This window comes from Mastomys coucha, unplaced genomic scaffold (assembly GCF_008632895.1).
Source record: "Mastomys coucha isolate ucsf_1 unplaced genomic scaffold, UCSF_Mcou_1 pScaffold3, whole genome shotgun sequence".
Classification (NCBI taxonomy): domain Eukaryota; kingdom Metazoa; phylum Chordata; class Mammalia; order Rodentia; family Muridae; genus Mastomys; species Mastomys coucha.
This window is the reverse complement of record NW_022196909.1, coordinates 14,271,321-14,283,946: the sequence shown is the minus strand read 5'-3', so window position 1 is coordinate 14,283,946 and position 12,626 is coordinate 14,271,321. Positions and strand designations below refer to the sequence as shown.

At 37.8% G+C, this 12,626-nt stretch overlaps 1 long non-coding RNA gene across 1 annotated transcript in view; it reads right to left on the bottom strand.

The window, feature by feature from the left end:
* LOC116075179 overlaps nt 1-11,319 on the bottom strand; it is a 19,049-nt gene extending 7,730 nt beyond the window's left edge. Inside the window, exons 1-2 of the long non-coding RNA XR_004112451.1 lie at nt 11,267-11,319; nt 6,835-6,923 (exon numbers count right to left, since the gene is read on the bottom strand). This is a non-coding gene — a long non-coding RNA (uncharacterized LOC116075179). The remainder of the gene's footprint in view (nt 1-6,834; nt 6,924-11,266) is intronic.
* Nucleotides 11,320-12,626: the final 1,307 nt, after the last annotated feature.

Below are 12,626 nucleotides of genomic sequence, written 5' to 3'. Positions count from 1 at the left end.
TGGTGGTGATGATGGTGGTGATGATGGTGGTGGTGGTGGTGATGATGGTGGTGATGATGGTGGTGGTGGTGGTGATGATGGTGGTAGTAGTGGTGTGTGTGCATATGTTTTGCTCTTCTGTCCCTTATTACTAGCCTAGGAGATTCCCATCATGGCTATTCCTTAAGAAGACACCATCATTCTACTCACTGCCTGGCTCCTGCATTCCTTGTCCCCTAACCTCAAAGGGCACACAGAACATCTATCCAGCCGAGAACTTTCAGCTCCCTTATACTTCCAGTGACATTAGTATCTCTCTCTACTCACCAAACCTTAAGCTATGATAACACTCACTTAAAATATGGTTCCATGAGTCCAAAAACCCCCTATGTGGCTGCAGTTCCTTGGTCCTTTTTTATGATAGAACTTGAAGGGTCTGTCAGGATGTACAGTGTCCTATTTATTTCTCTTATACCTAGCCCTTCAGGCTATGCAAATCACTGTTATCAATAACATGCATGACCTTTAAGTTATTCAATTTGAATTTTGATTTCATCTTCTGCATTCCCATCAGCATCTGACAGGTAGCCACCCCTTGAAGCCCTACTTTCTGGCTTCCAGTGTGTTTTACTATCCTTGCTTTCATTTCCTTCCTCTCCTTTTTTTGTTTTAGTTTTTGAGGCACAGTCTCACTGTGCAGTCTAGGTTGATGATCTTCCTGCTTCACCCTCCAAAGTGCCGGAATGACAGGCATGTGTAAACGTCCAGATGTTTCCGATTTCTTGCTTCGATCCCTTTATGTTCTGACTCATGAGGACCAGTCTTTTCATTGTACATCTCTGAGTCCAGACTCACTCTCTGGATAGATGACAGAATAATATCCATGGCTTTCAAGATGAGTTCTAGATTCTGCTTTACTCCTGCTGTGTATGTTAGTCACACGCTTATGATGAACTTTCTCATACACTTCTCTTATGAATTCCACATTTCTGTGCTCACAAGTCTACCTGATAAAGGCCTTAAATGTATAATAAATATCTCAAACTTATTTCCAACTTAAAAGTAGTGATTACTACTCTTTTCCCACCCAGTGTTCTCTTAGTTTTTTTTTTTTTTTTTTTTTTTTTTTTTTTTTTTTTTTTTTTTTTTTTTATAAAATAATAATTGTAGAGCATTCTGTTACTCCAGCCAAAAGTCCCATACTCTTTCCTAAATCACCTTTCTCTCGCAGGAGACAGGTTCAGCATCCCATAAACTGAAGAGAAGTGATGGCTTCCAGAGGAGAGGAGGACTTGGGACTAGAGATTTTGATGCTAATGTTATGTTCTCCCTCTGCCCCAGCATCTGGCTTCCTTAAACAAAGCATGTGGTTTTCAGATGTTAAACGAAATGTCATGGGGAAGTAGAACAAGGAGAAAGAAGTTCTTCATTTACTGGTCTCAAATCACTTAAGAAATCATAAACTCTACTTCATTTGTAGAAACTTGACAGAAACTTTTCTGCTGTTAGGTAGACGTGGAAATAGTTAGCAGTCGAGTTCAGCTACAGAAAACGTACTTTGCTATGCTATGGGCTGAGAAGCCACATCTAGTGTCTTTAATGTCTTTTCCCCTCATGTGGCTTTTGAGTTTTGGAAGAAGTACTTTATATGAATTGCAGTAAGTCAGAGAATGACTTATAAGTCTCAGATAATAGTAGTTGTACAATCATTAATATCTAATTTTATGTAGAATGGGCTAAAAAATTGACCTTTTACTAAGCTGAGTGTATGAATTGATGTTAGGCCTGTGTTCAGCATTCATCACTAAGTGTCCCCAGGAGAGAGTATGCCATAGAAAGTGACACTTCCCCTTTTCTTCTATTTCAATTTACAGGACTTACTAGCTTGCAACTCCATAAGCAAAGTATATAAAATAAACATAATTAAATACATTTTTGAAAACTCTATAGATCTGAACATGTAATCACAGCTATGTCCACATGGGAAACTTATTTTGAATGAGAAATGGAACTGTGAATTCACCTAGCTAAGGTGGATTTCAACTAAAAACTAAAAGAAAGCTGAATACACTTTGTAAAATAAACCAATGGTAATGGTTTGTACAACTGAAAAACTAAAAGATGAGTGTTCACGAGTGCTATTCTCTTAGTATATGATTTTGCTGGCTGTATTCTGTGTTATAAATTCAAACCCTATAAGTGATTGTAACAACAGAAAAGTGCTCAAGAAAGTTTATAATAGGGATGGAGAAATGGCTCAACTTTCAGGACACTTACTGATCTTGCAAAAGACTTGAATTCAGTTTGCATCGCTCACATGACAGTTCAAAACCACCAGTAACTAGTTCAAGGAGACTCTTGGTGGGCACCAGGCATGCATGAGGTGCATGTACATACATGTAGGTAAACACTTGTATGCATAAAATAAAAATAAATATTTTTTAAAAAGAAAGCTCATAAGACAGAATGCTTTGAAATATGAATTTGTATTCACTGTTACTGAAGATAACCCCTCGACACTATAATGGGGCTTGAAATAGTGCCTTATTTATGAAGCCATCTATGATCAAGGCAATATACAAAAATTTATGGTTTGTGTCTGTCTATCTTTATATCATTCTTGGTATGATTTTTGTTTTATAATGTCTACATTTATTTCACGTTTCCTACTGTTCACACTCTGTTAGTATTAGCGTGCACATATTAGTTATAAGTAAATGAACATATACATATTGTGTGGATAAAAGATTTTAATAATGTGAAATACAAAATGTTATTGAGAGATTACTGCTCAGCAAGACAGTAATTAGAAACACTACACTTAGTTCTTTCTTTGCAACACTGAAGATCAACGCTGAAGCTTCTCGCAGATGCTAGATTCATGCTTTAGAGTAACCTTCATCTCTAGTCTTTTTAAATCTTTCTCACTGAAAAGCTTTCTCAGGATTAGACTTTTTATTGGGTTCTCTCCTTGAGCTTTTTCTTTGTTGCCATGCAGGGCTATAGTTTACAAACTCAGACAAGTCCCACACCCTCCCAGTCATCAATCCACTCAACCCTTGTGAAACACGTTCTTTCCGTAGAACATAATAGCACAGAGCCCAGGCAGTTCTCCTGGCAGTTTTCCAAAACTGGTAACATAAGCACAAAAATGTTCCTGGTATTTGTCTAGCCCTTGCCCTCCTAAGATGTGTGCTAACTATGCAAATCAGCTTATTGGAAGGGCTCTGTCACTGCTCAAACTAAAAGTCTAGACATGCAAATCAAGTCCAGGTAATTCCAGTTTAAAACTGGCTTGTAATAAAATTCTATACTTTCCCTTTATTTCTTCTATTTTCGGTGAGTTAAAATAATGTTACACATTGTTAAGAGCAGAAGAGATCACAGAATAGAATAACTATACCAGGGATTTGTTTGTGGCACTATTTTAAGCAATTTATATGAGTACAGCCACATACTTAAAACTTATAAGAACTGTTTATGATAATAACACCCATTTAAAAAAAAACTAAGGTACAGATAAACAAATCTACTAACTCAGTTTATTTTCGTACATTAGCAAGTATATGAAGAACATTTTTATATGTTAAAAAGTACATGGAATAGAAGGGCATTCAGTGGTTTACAATCTTGTGACTCCTGAGGCTTTACTTTAGCCTACTCCAGCTTCATTTGGAAATCTCAAGCTTTATACTATCTTAACCCTAACTCTAATAAAATATTTTATATAGTTTACTTATTGTATGGATTTCATACACAACTGCAGCCAGTTTGGTTTATAAGCTCTGTAAATGTCCCCGAGTTACTAGGTCATAGTCAGCTTCAATTGCTAACATGCCATAGCTGGGAAAAAAAAGGAACCTCAAACATGGAATTCCATCTATCAGATTGGCATGTGGAAGCATTTTGATTGCTAACTGTTGCAGGAGGGCCCAGCCTACTGTGGGAGGTACCATCCCTAAGCAGGCAGGCTGGGCTGTGTAACAAAGATAGCTGAACATAAGCAGGCAGGCTGGGCTGTATAACAAAGATAGCTGAACATAAGCCTGGAACAAGCCTTCAGTCCATGACCTTCTGTGGTGGTTTATGGTTCAGGTCCTTCTTCAAGTTCAGTCGCTCACTAACTTCTCTTTGTGATTAACTATTACCTGAGAATATAAACCTTTCCCCTCCAAGTTTCTTTTGATTATTGTGTTTATCACAGCAACAGAAACCTAAGTAGAACATCCTAGATTGGTTTCACCAGAAAACCAAACGAAAATAAAAATCATAAAAGTCATGTGAGAAGTTTCACTGTAGAAATGAGCTGACTCTTCAATATTACCTTACAATAGATGAAGTCACTGTTGTTTCAGGCCATAAATTCACCCCTCTTTCTAACCCAGATTGTATGTATCTAACTGATCTTCTTGCTGCCTGGGTAAATACTTCTCTTCCCCAGTGCCCCCCAAAACTGTACTCTGTGCAATCCTAGACCTATCTGTCTTTTATGTTGGTCTCAGGGCACTCAGGGCAGGGGCATTCTCATACAATGAGACTGGGCTCTTCTATAACACATATAATAATGTAGCTATATAGAGCATACTATTAATAGTAGAATGTTTTAACAAAGGAGGACCAGACAGTCCCTAAAGTGATCAAGATAAAGAATATTCTCTTCACTCCAAAACTTCCCCTCATGCCCTTACAGAAAGAACACAGAATAAGACTAACTTTTTTGTGCCCCATAAAGAATCATTGTCCCAAAGCCAATTGTGTCTCCTAACAATCTAACCACTTGATTTTGCTTATGTTTCTCATTTGTATGATATTATTTTTACTCTTTACTTGTAAGATGTGTGACATTATGTTTAAAGAAAAATTCTTGTTTTTTTTTAGATATTTTCTTTATTTACATGTAAATTTCTCCTTTCCCAGTTCCCCTCCAAAAAACAAAGAAACAAACAAAAACGACAAAAACAAACCCCTGTTGCCTCCCCCCTCCCCATGCCTGCCACCCCCCCCCTTCCACTTATTGGCCCTGGCATTCTCCTACACTGGGGTACCTAACCTTCACAGGGCTGAGGTCCTCTCCTCCTATTGATGATCGAATTTGCAATCCTCTACTATACACATGCTGCCAGAACAATCAGACCCCTCCAAGAGCAGTCCTTGGTTGGTGGTTGAGACACTGGGAGCTCTGAGGGTACTAGTTAGTTCATATTGTTGTTCGTCCTAAGGGGCTGCAAACCCCTCAGCTCCATAGGTCCTTTTTCTAACTCCTTCATTGAGGACCCTGTACTCAGTTTAATGGATGTCTGTGAGCCTCTACATCTGTATTAGTCAGGTACTGTCAGAGCCTCTCAGGAGATAGCTATATTTAGGCTGGCTTGCCCTTCCTTCAGTTTCTGCTCCATAGTTAATCTCTGCAACTCCTTCCATGGGTATTTGGGTATTGTGTGTGTGTGTGGGGGGGGTGTGGCTGTGAACTTAAGGATTTGTACATTTTATGCAAATGCTCTACCACTGAGTAATATCTTAGTCTTCATGGATTTGAGACTGGATTTCACTATGGAGTTCAGGTTGACCTCAAAGTCCTGCTGCATGGCTTCCAAGTGCTAAGATTATAGGCATGTGCCATGTCTAGCTGGCAATAAGTTTCTTTATTCTTTGTTTTTAATTGGCCCCATCTATCTGTTCTTTGTTCCCTTTGTTCCTGATTTTTGTTGTTGTTGTTTTGGTTTTGTTTGCTTGTTTGTTAGTTGTTTTTTGAGACAGAGTTTCTCTGTGTAGCCCAGGCTATCCTGGAACTAGCTCTGTAGACCAGTTTGTCCTTGAACTCACAGAGATCTGCCTAATTCTGTCTCTCGAGTGCTGGGATTGAAAGCATGAGCCACCACTGCCCTGGTTGCTGTACTTCTGTCTTTCAGTTAGTTCATTTTCTTGGCTGTTTTATTGTCTAGTTATTCTTGACTCCTTTAGCTGTATTTCCTTCATTTTTGACTTTGAAAAATAAGATTGGAGACTATTTTATATTCATTATCCAATTGACTACTTGCATGTCATTTTTTTTTGTTGTTGTTTAAATAAGTTGTTCTTTTAGCAAAGAGCAAATGTCGTATTTTTCTAACAGAATATATATCCTTTTCCATTTATAGGATTTCCAGGGTAAGGTCAAGTTCATTTACTGGAAAAGCTCAAACAATGATGCCAGCTCTGATTCCCTTTCCAAATTCTGTCTTTGAAAACATGAAAGGTATTTGTATCTCCAAGCGTTATTTCAGTAGAACTGTTTTTTATTTGCCTTGAATTAGAATCATGAAAACATCTAGTGATTGCTTCATGAGGGTTAGGTAATGTTTTCCTACAAGCAAACTGTTAACATACACAAAGGTCAAAATTTTCTCATCTTGTCAATCAGGGTTTCCACGAAGTTAAATAAGCAAAGTAATGTAGACATACCAAAGAATTATAGGACACTAAAAAAGAGCCAAAAAGACGGTCTGGGGGATATTGTCATTTCCAAACAATGATGACAAATGAGCCTGGTTAAATAATTTATCTACAGATATATTCTACCCTTTTAACCTGCTCAGTATACTTTCTAAAGAAAATCTTTTCTTTGTTATTTTTTGTTTTTCGAGACAGGGTTTTTCTGTGTAACCCTGGCTGTCCTGGTACTCACTCTGTAGACCAGGCTGGCCTCGAACTCAGAAATCTGCCTGCCTCTGCCTCCCAAGTGCTGGGATTAAAGGCATGCACCACCACTTCCCAACCGAAAATCTTTTCATAAGAGGATTCTAATGTAGGACATTCAGAGATTAGTATATTAATCTAAGTACTGGATTGAACAGATTTAGGATTAACAGCACCAACCTCTGGGTTGTAGAGCTTTGTTCTGTGTTGTTTCTACTGTGCTCATTTTTCCAATCCTTGAAGAGATCAACAGGGTTGAGAACCCAAACCTATGGAGAAATGCATAGGGTACTGAAAGACATCTCAACCTTTTGAATAAGTGAGCTAAAATTTCTTTGTGGCTAAACTGGAAGACTACATATAATAATGATGCAATATTTTTGGAAATTGTATAAATTTTCTTTCAGTTGTGATCTGTTAAATTTTTTGACAAGAAGCTACTCAAAGGAAATCTTTTTTTTTGTTTTGTTTTTTGTTTTTTATTTTTTTTTTCCGAGACAGGGTTTCTCTGTATAGCCCTGGCTGTCCTGAGACTCACTCTGTAGACCAGGCTGGCCTCGAACTCAGAAGTCCACCTGCCTCTGCCTCCCAAGTGCTGGGATTAAAGGCCTGCGCCACCACTGCCCGACTTTCAAAGGAAATCTTGAAGTGAGACATTGCCCAGTTTTTTAAGATCTGTTCTTTTGAAAAAATATGCGTGTTTGACTTTGATGTTAAAAATCCCAAAAGTGACAAAACCCACCAAACCTAGTCTCTTTCCAGCTGAACTGGGTCTTCTCTTTGAGGTAAAAATTATTACCTTAATATATTTGTCATTGTTCAAATTATCATTTGTCGTTGTCATTTTACACCTGAGGAGTTTGAAACATGATTTGATAACAACTTTTGGCTTATTTCAGGGAGCAATTGGCTATCTCATGATAAAACTTTACTAAATCTACAAGAGATCGGATTTCACAAGAAAATGGGCTGTCAAGTCTACTGCCCAGTGAAGTCCATTTCTGCAGATAAGTCACATATGCTAAATATTATAAAGAAAGTCAGCTAAATAGGTTTTCAAAGAAAAGCTCTGTTTTGTATTCTAATAAATGAATGTCAAGATATCTGTGGTATTGCTCTGTGTTGACGGGCTGTCTCAAACTTGCTAGGAAAGAATATGGCAAAACTACTAGTTATTACTAAAATTTAAGCATCATTTTCTTTGGTTAACTACTTCCCTTATTTTTATATTGCCTTATTTTTTATATTCCCTTATTTTTATATTTTTATATTTAACTTTATAATTATGTTTGATTTAAAACATTTCTATGGCTGGAAAATTTGGGGTCTCTTTTTTTATTTAATATCTATGTGTGATATAGTGACTTGTATTCATAATACTTATCATCAGCTACAGAAAAGTTCCTTGGAATTTACTTTATATCTTTATTCCAATTGCTTCGATATATTTGTTGGTAACTTCAGTATCTAGGTTGCACATGTCTTGTCTGTCTGTGTGTCTGTTTGGTTGTGTGGCTTCCAGAAAACTCTCTGTAGCCTTTGCTGTTGTGGAACTCACTCTAAAGACCAGGTTGGGCTCGAACTCAGAGATCTGCCTGCCTCTGCCTGCCAAATGATGAGATCAAAGATGTAAGCCACTCCTGCCCCTTGCACTTCTCTTATTTTTAATGTTTCTGTTATGCATAAAGCCTCTGCATTTTAGAATTACCTGTATTTCACAGGTAATATTCTAGTCATTATTGTCTCTCTATTGGTCTAATTTCTTCTTTTTAATTATTATTTCTAAATCATTTGATCAGCTTACTTTTAAATTTAACCCTTTTCCTGCTGTTCATCTGACTCATCTTCTTATCCCAGTCTGTCCTTTCCTGGAAGAGTCTTGCTTTTGTTTTATGGGAATCCTGGACATATATAACATATTAATGCCATTTGTTTTTTGTCTGTTTGTTTGGGGAGTTTTTGTTGTTTTGTTTTGTTTGTTTGTTTTTGCTTTAAGAAGCCATTTACTAGACCATTTTTTTTTACTCTCTGTCTTCAAGGTAATATAGTGTTTTACTATCATCATCATCATCATCATCATCACCATCACCATCACCATCACCATCACCATCATATCATCATCATCATCATCATCATCATCATCATTGGTGGTGCTGCTGGTGGTGGTTTATACCATGGATTTGATTGTTTATACATATTTTAAAAACAGAACTGCCGGGCAGTGGTGGCACACGCCTTTAATCCCAGCACTTGGGAGGCAGAGGCAGGCGGATTTCTGAGTTCAAGGCCAGCCTGGTCTACAGAGTGAGCTCCAGGACAGCCAGGACTATACAGAGAAACCCTGTCTCGAAAAAACCAAAAAAAAAAAAAAAAAAAAAAAAAAAAAAAAAAAAAAAAAAAAAAAAAAAAAAAACAGAACTAACCACCTAGAGTAGGACTTGTTATAAAGGTAGGAGGGTTTTCCCCGTGTTCCATGCTGCCCGTATCATAACTGACAGCTCCTCTTTCCAATGCTTACAGAGTAGGCTTGTAAACCCATAAAGAAATAATTGTGAAATCTACTCCTATGTACTTTTGCCCCAATATCATGCCTAACCTCTGAAGTATTATTTTTACCCTGTATTAGTTATACCTGTCATTTGCGCTTAAAGTTATTATAAAATATTTGTTGCCGGTAATAATACTTCCATGTTGATGCCATCTGCTACTTCCAGACATTGGCTTCTTTTATATCTGGTGTGATGAAAGTGCAGGCTGGGAGACAGAACCCAACTGGAAATATCTAAGGAAGGGTGCTATAGGATTCCTGGGTTATACAATCTTACTCCATAACCAGGAAGGAGGTGGTGAAATAGAACAAAGAGCTCTTGTGTTATCTTAAGTCTGTAAAATTCACACTATGTTAGATGATAACAACAACAAAGCCCACGGACTCTGTAAGCATATCATGATAAATTGATTAAAATTATTAGGAATTTAAGGTCAATATTTTATATAATCATATTACCTGAGACAGTTGAAGGCAACACAATAAATAGGTGAACATTAGGATTCTTTTAAAAATAAAAAATGAGACAATAAGTCAGGATTTAGTCAAATAAGTAATATTTGACATTGAATTGAAACATTTAGACAGTCCAATGACATAAGAAAATTTAAGTTGAAAGGCAAAAAAATTAAAACACAATTAGGTATATATGTTATGTCCATTTACATTGAAAATTGCCTAATGAATTATTAAGAATAAAATGATATGGACCAGTGAGATAGCTCAGTAGAAAAATATACTTTCCACCATTTCTGTTGATCTGAGTTGTTTTTGCCTAAGGAACCACAGCGTAGAAAAAGAGAACTGACATCTGCAGGTTGTCCTCTCACACATGATCTGTGGCAAAGTAATAAAAATATAATAATAGCATAATAACTTATTATAAATATAGAAATACTTTATAGCTATCAAAAATAATAATGCAGTCATTTTTTAAATAATAGTAAAGTTGTAGAAAGCTTGAAGTTTTTTTTTTTTTTTTGGTTTCACGAGACAGGGTTTCTCTGTGTAGTCCTGGCTGTCCTGGAACTCACTCTGTAGACCAGGCTGGCCTCGAACTCAGAAATCTGCCTGCCTCTGCCTCCCAAGTGCTTAGATTAAAGGCGTGCGCCACCACCATCTGGCCTTGAGTTTTTAATAATCAAATGAATCTACATTGTAGAAAGACTGACCTAAGAATAGGGGTCAGACAACATCTCAAACTAGAGACGGATATTGTAAGACTCATCCATATGATTTTGGTTTTGGGGCCATTTAACATACAAGAGTTATGTAGACAGAAAGGCTTTCACTGAGATTGCAGAAAGCTGCCAAGGCTGAGCCATGGGTGGCAGCACTGAATTTCCTAAAAGGACTCCCTGGAGATTCATTGTGCAAAGGTAAACCCTAAATTGCAGTTAAGACCACAAGATACTGGAGACACTGAGACCATACAACATCTTCAAAGAGAAACTTCATGGAGTAGATTTAGACTGAGCCAGGCTACTGTGTCACTGGGGCACCATGAGCAGAACTGGAAGACGAGGCCTGCCCAGATCTGTTGGAGCCTAGACAGTATCACCAAGAGCCTCAGATAGGAGACATAGAGCTGCAGGATTTGATGTCGTCTTATTGGATTCCATCTAACTTTGGTCCAATCTTTCCAGTTCCTTCAACAGGAAGATAAGCAACTCAGAATAGTTTCAAGAAGACCCTGAAACTGACCAGAATCATTAGGCCCTTCCCATCCAGAGTGAGCAAAAAAGACTCTCAGACAAGCCAAGCTGCAAAGAATATTCAGACTGTTAAAAAGGCTGTGAGACAAGATCAGCTTTCGGGAAGAAACAGAAACCAGCTGAGCTACCTGGAAGAAGTTTAGACTGACCGAAGCACCTGAAAGGGACACTTTCCAACCTGCTGAGCTGCCTGCAGTGCCTGTGCAGTGTGCTCTGGGTCCCCAGCTTTGTGAGCTGCCCCCAATGTGGTGTGAGCTTAGGTGATGCATCTGCCTTTGAGTAATTTTGATTCTGTAAATAGCCTCTCACGCATTACTCTAAGTAATCCCAATAAAACTCATTGACTCACCAAGTTGAACTTCGGTGTTATCTGTACTTTGGTCTGTCATGGTTCCCCTATATGTTGCATCTCTCTAAGAAAAATTTTGTCACCAACATTTGGCCTCTTCTTAAAAAGAAGGAAATAAGTGCAGTTCCACATCTGTCTGACATGACCTAAAACAACACAAGGAAAGCCGTAACTTGAGTCTTTCCCCAAGCAACAGAAGAAGCAAGAAACTATAAGCTATACTTGAAAACTTACCTTGTAATTTAATGACATCAAGATGTTGGCAAGGGCTCCCATCCCAGGCAGAAAGGTTTTGCAAACAATGCCATCTAACTACGTCGAATTTCCTCTTGTGTATTATGTATTACACTGTCATAAAACTAGCATACACTAACTAAGAGACTATCAGACCAAAATTGTCTGAAAACTTGTAATCTGTAGATAACATACACTGATAAATTATAGTTTACGGAGTCTTCCTTCACTGTAGGTTCATTTCTAGGAACATATAATTATATAAAATTCATTCTCATATATATTTTGTTTAGATGCAGTTAATTCCCTTTGATGGTTAGCACCTTCTGTGGCCGAAGCAAACAGATTCAGCGAATATTCGAGTTTTAGTAATGCCTTAACTTGCTGAGGTTTCTCCATAGAGTCCCTTATATTAAACTTCCTTAAAATATCTTCAAAATATTAGCCTTTTCCAAATCAATTAAATATCAGTAACCAGGCAGTGGTAGTGGACAAGCTTTGATCCTAGCACTTGGGGGTGAGGTGGGGTAGTGGGGAGTGGGTGAGGGACAGGCTACCCTGTTCTACAAAGCAATTCTAGGGAAGCCACGACTGTTACACAGAGAAACCATGTCTCAAACAAACAAACAAAACAAAACAAAACAAGTAAAAAACCCAGAAAATTTAGGAACTTTGCAATTTCCTAAATAAATCAACTCCTATATGATTACAAACACTACCAAAACCAAAGTAACTTCAATGTTTCCATTTATCTTCAGTAACAGTGAATTGAGTAATCTGCTTTAGGCTCCTGGTGTGGCATGCACATTTTCTCTGCACGCCCCCCCCCAAGATCTCTGGATTCAAAAATGAAACACACACACACACACACACACACACACAGCAGGTAATTTTGATAAGCTCAAATGACTGGGCACTTCTAAACCTCACCTCGGCTAGCACACATTCTCCTCTGGTATTCCTGAATTAACATCTTTTAAAAATCTATATTTCATCTCTGCCATTCCAGACATAACCAGGAGAGTGGCCACCAGGACCACTTTTCCTGGATTATTACATGCAGGTGTGCCTTTAAGTCTGTTTTCTTTGCTCCTCCATTATGGTAATTCTGTCTGTTCTTCCCGCC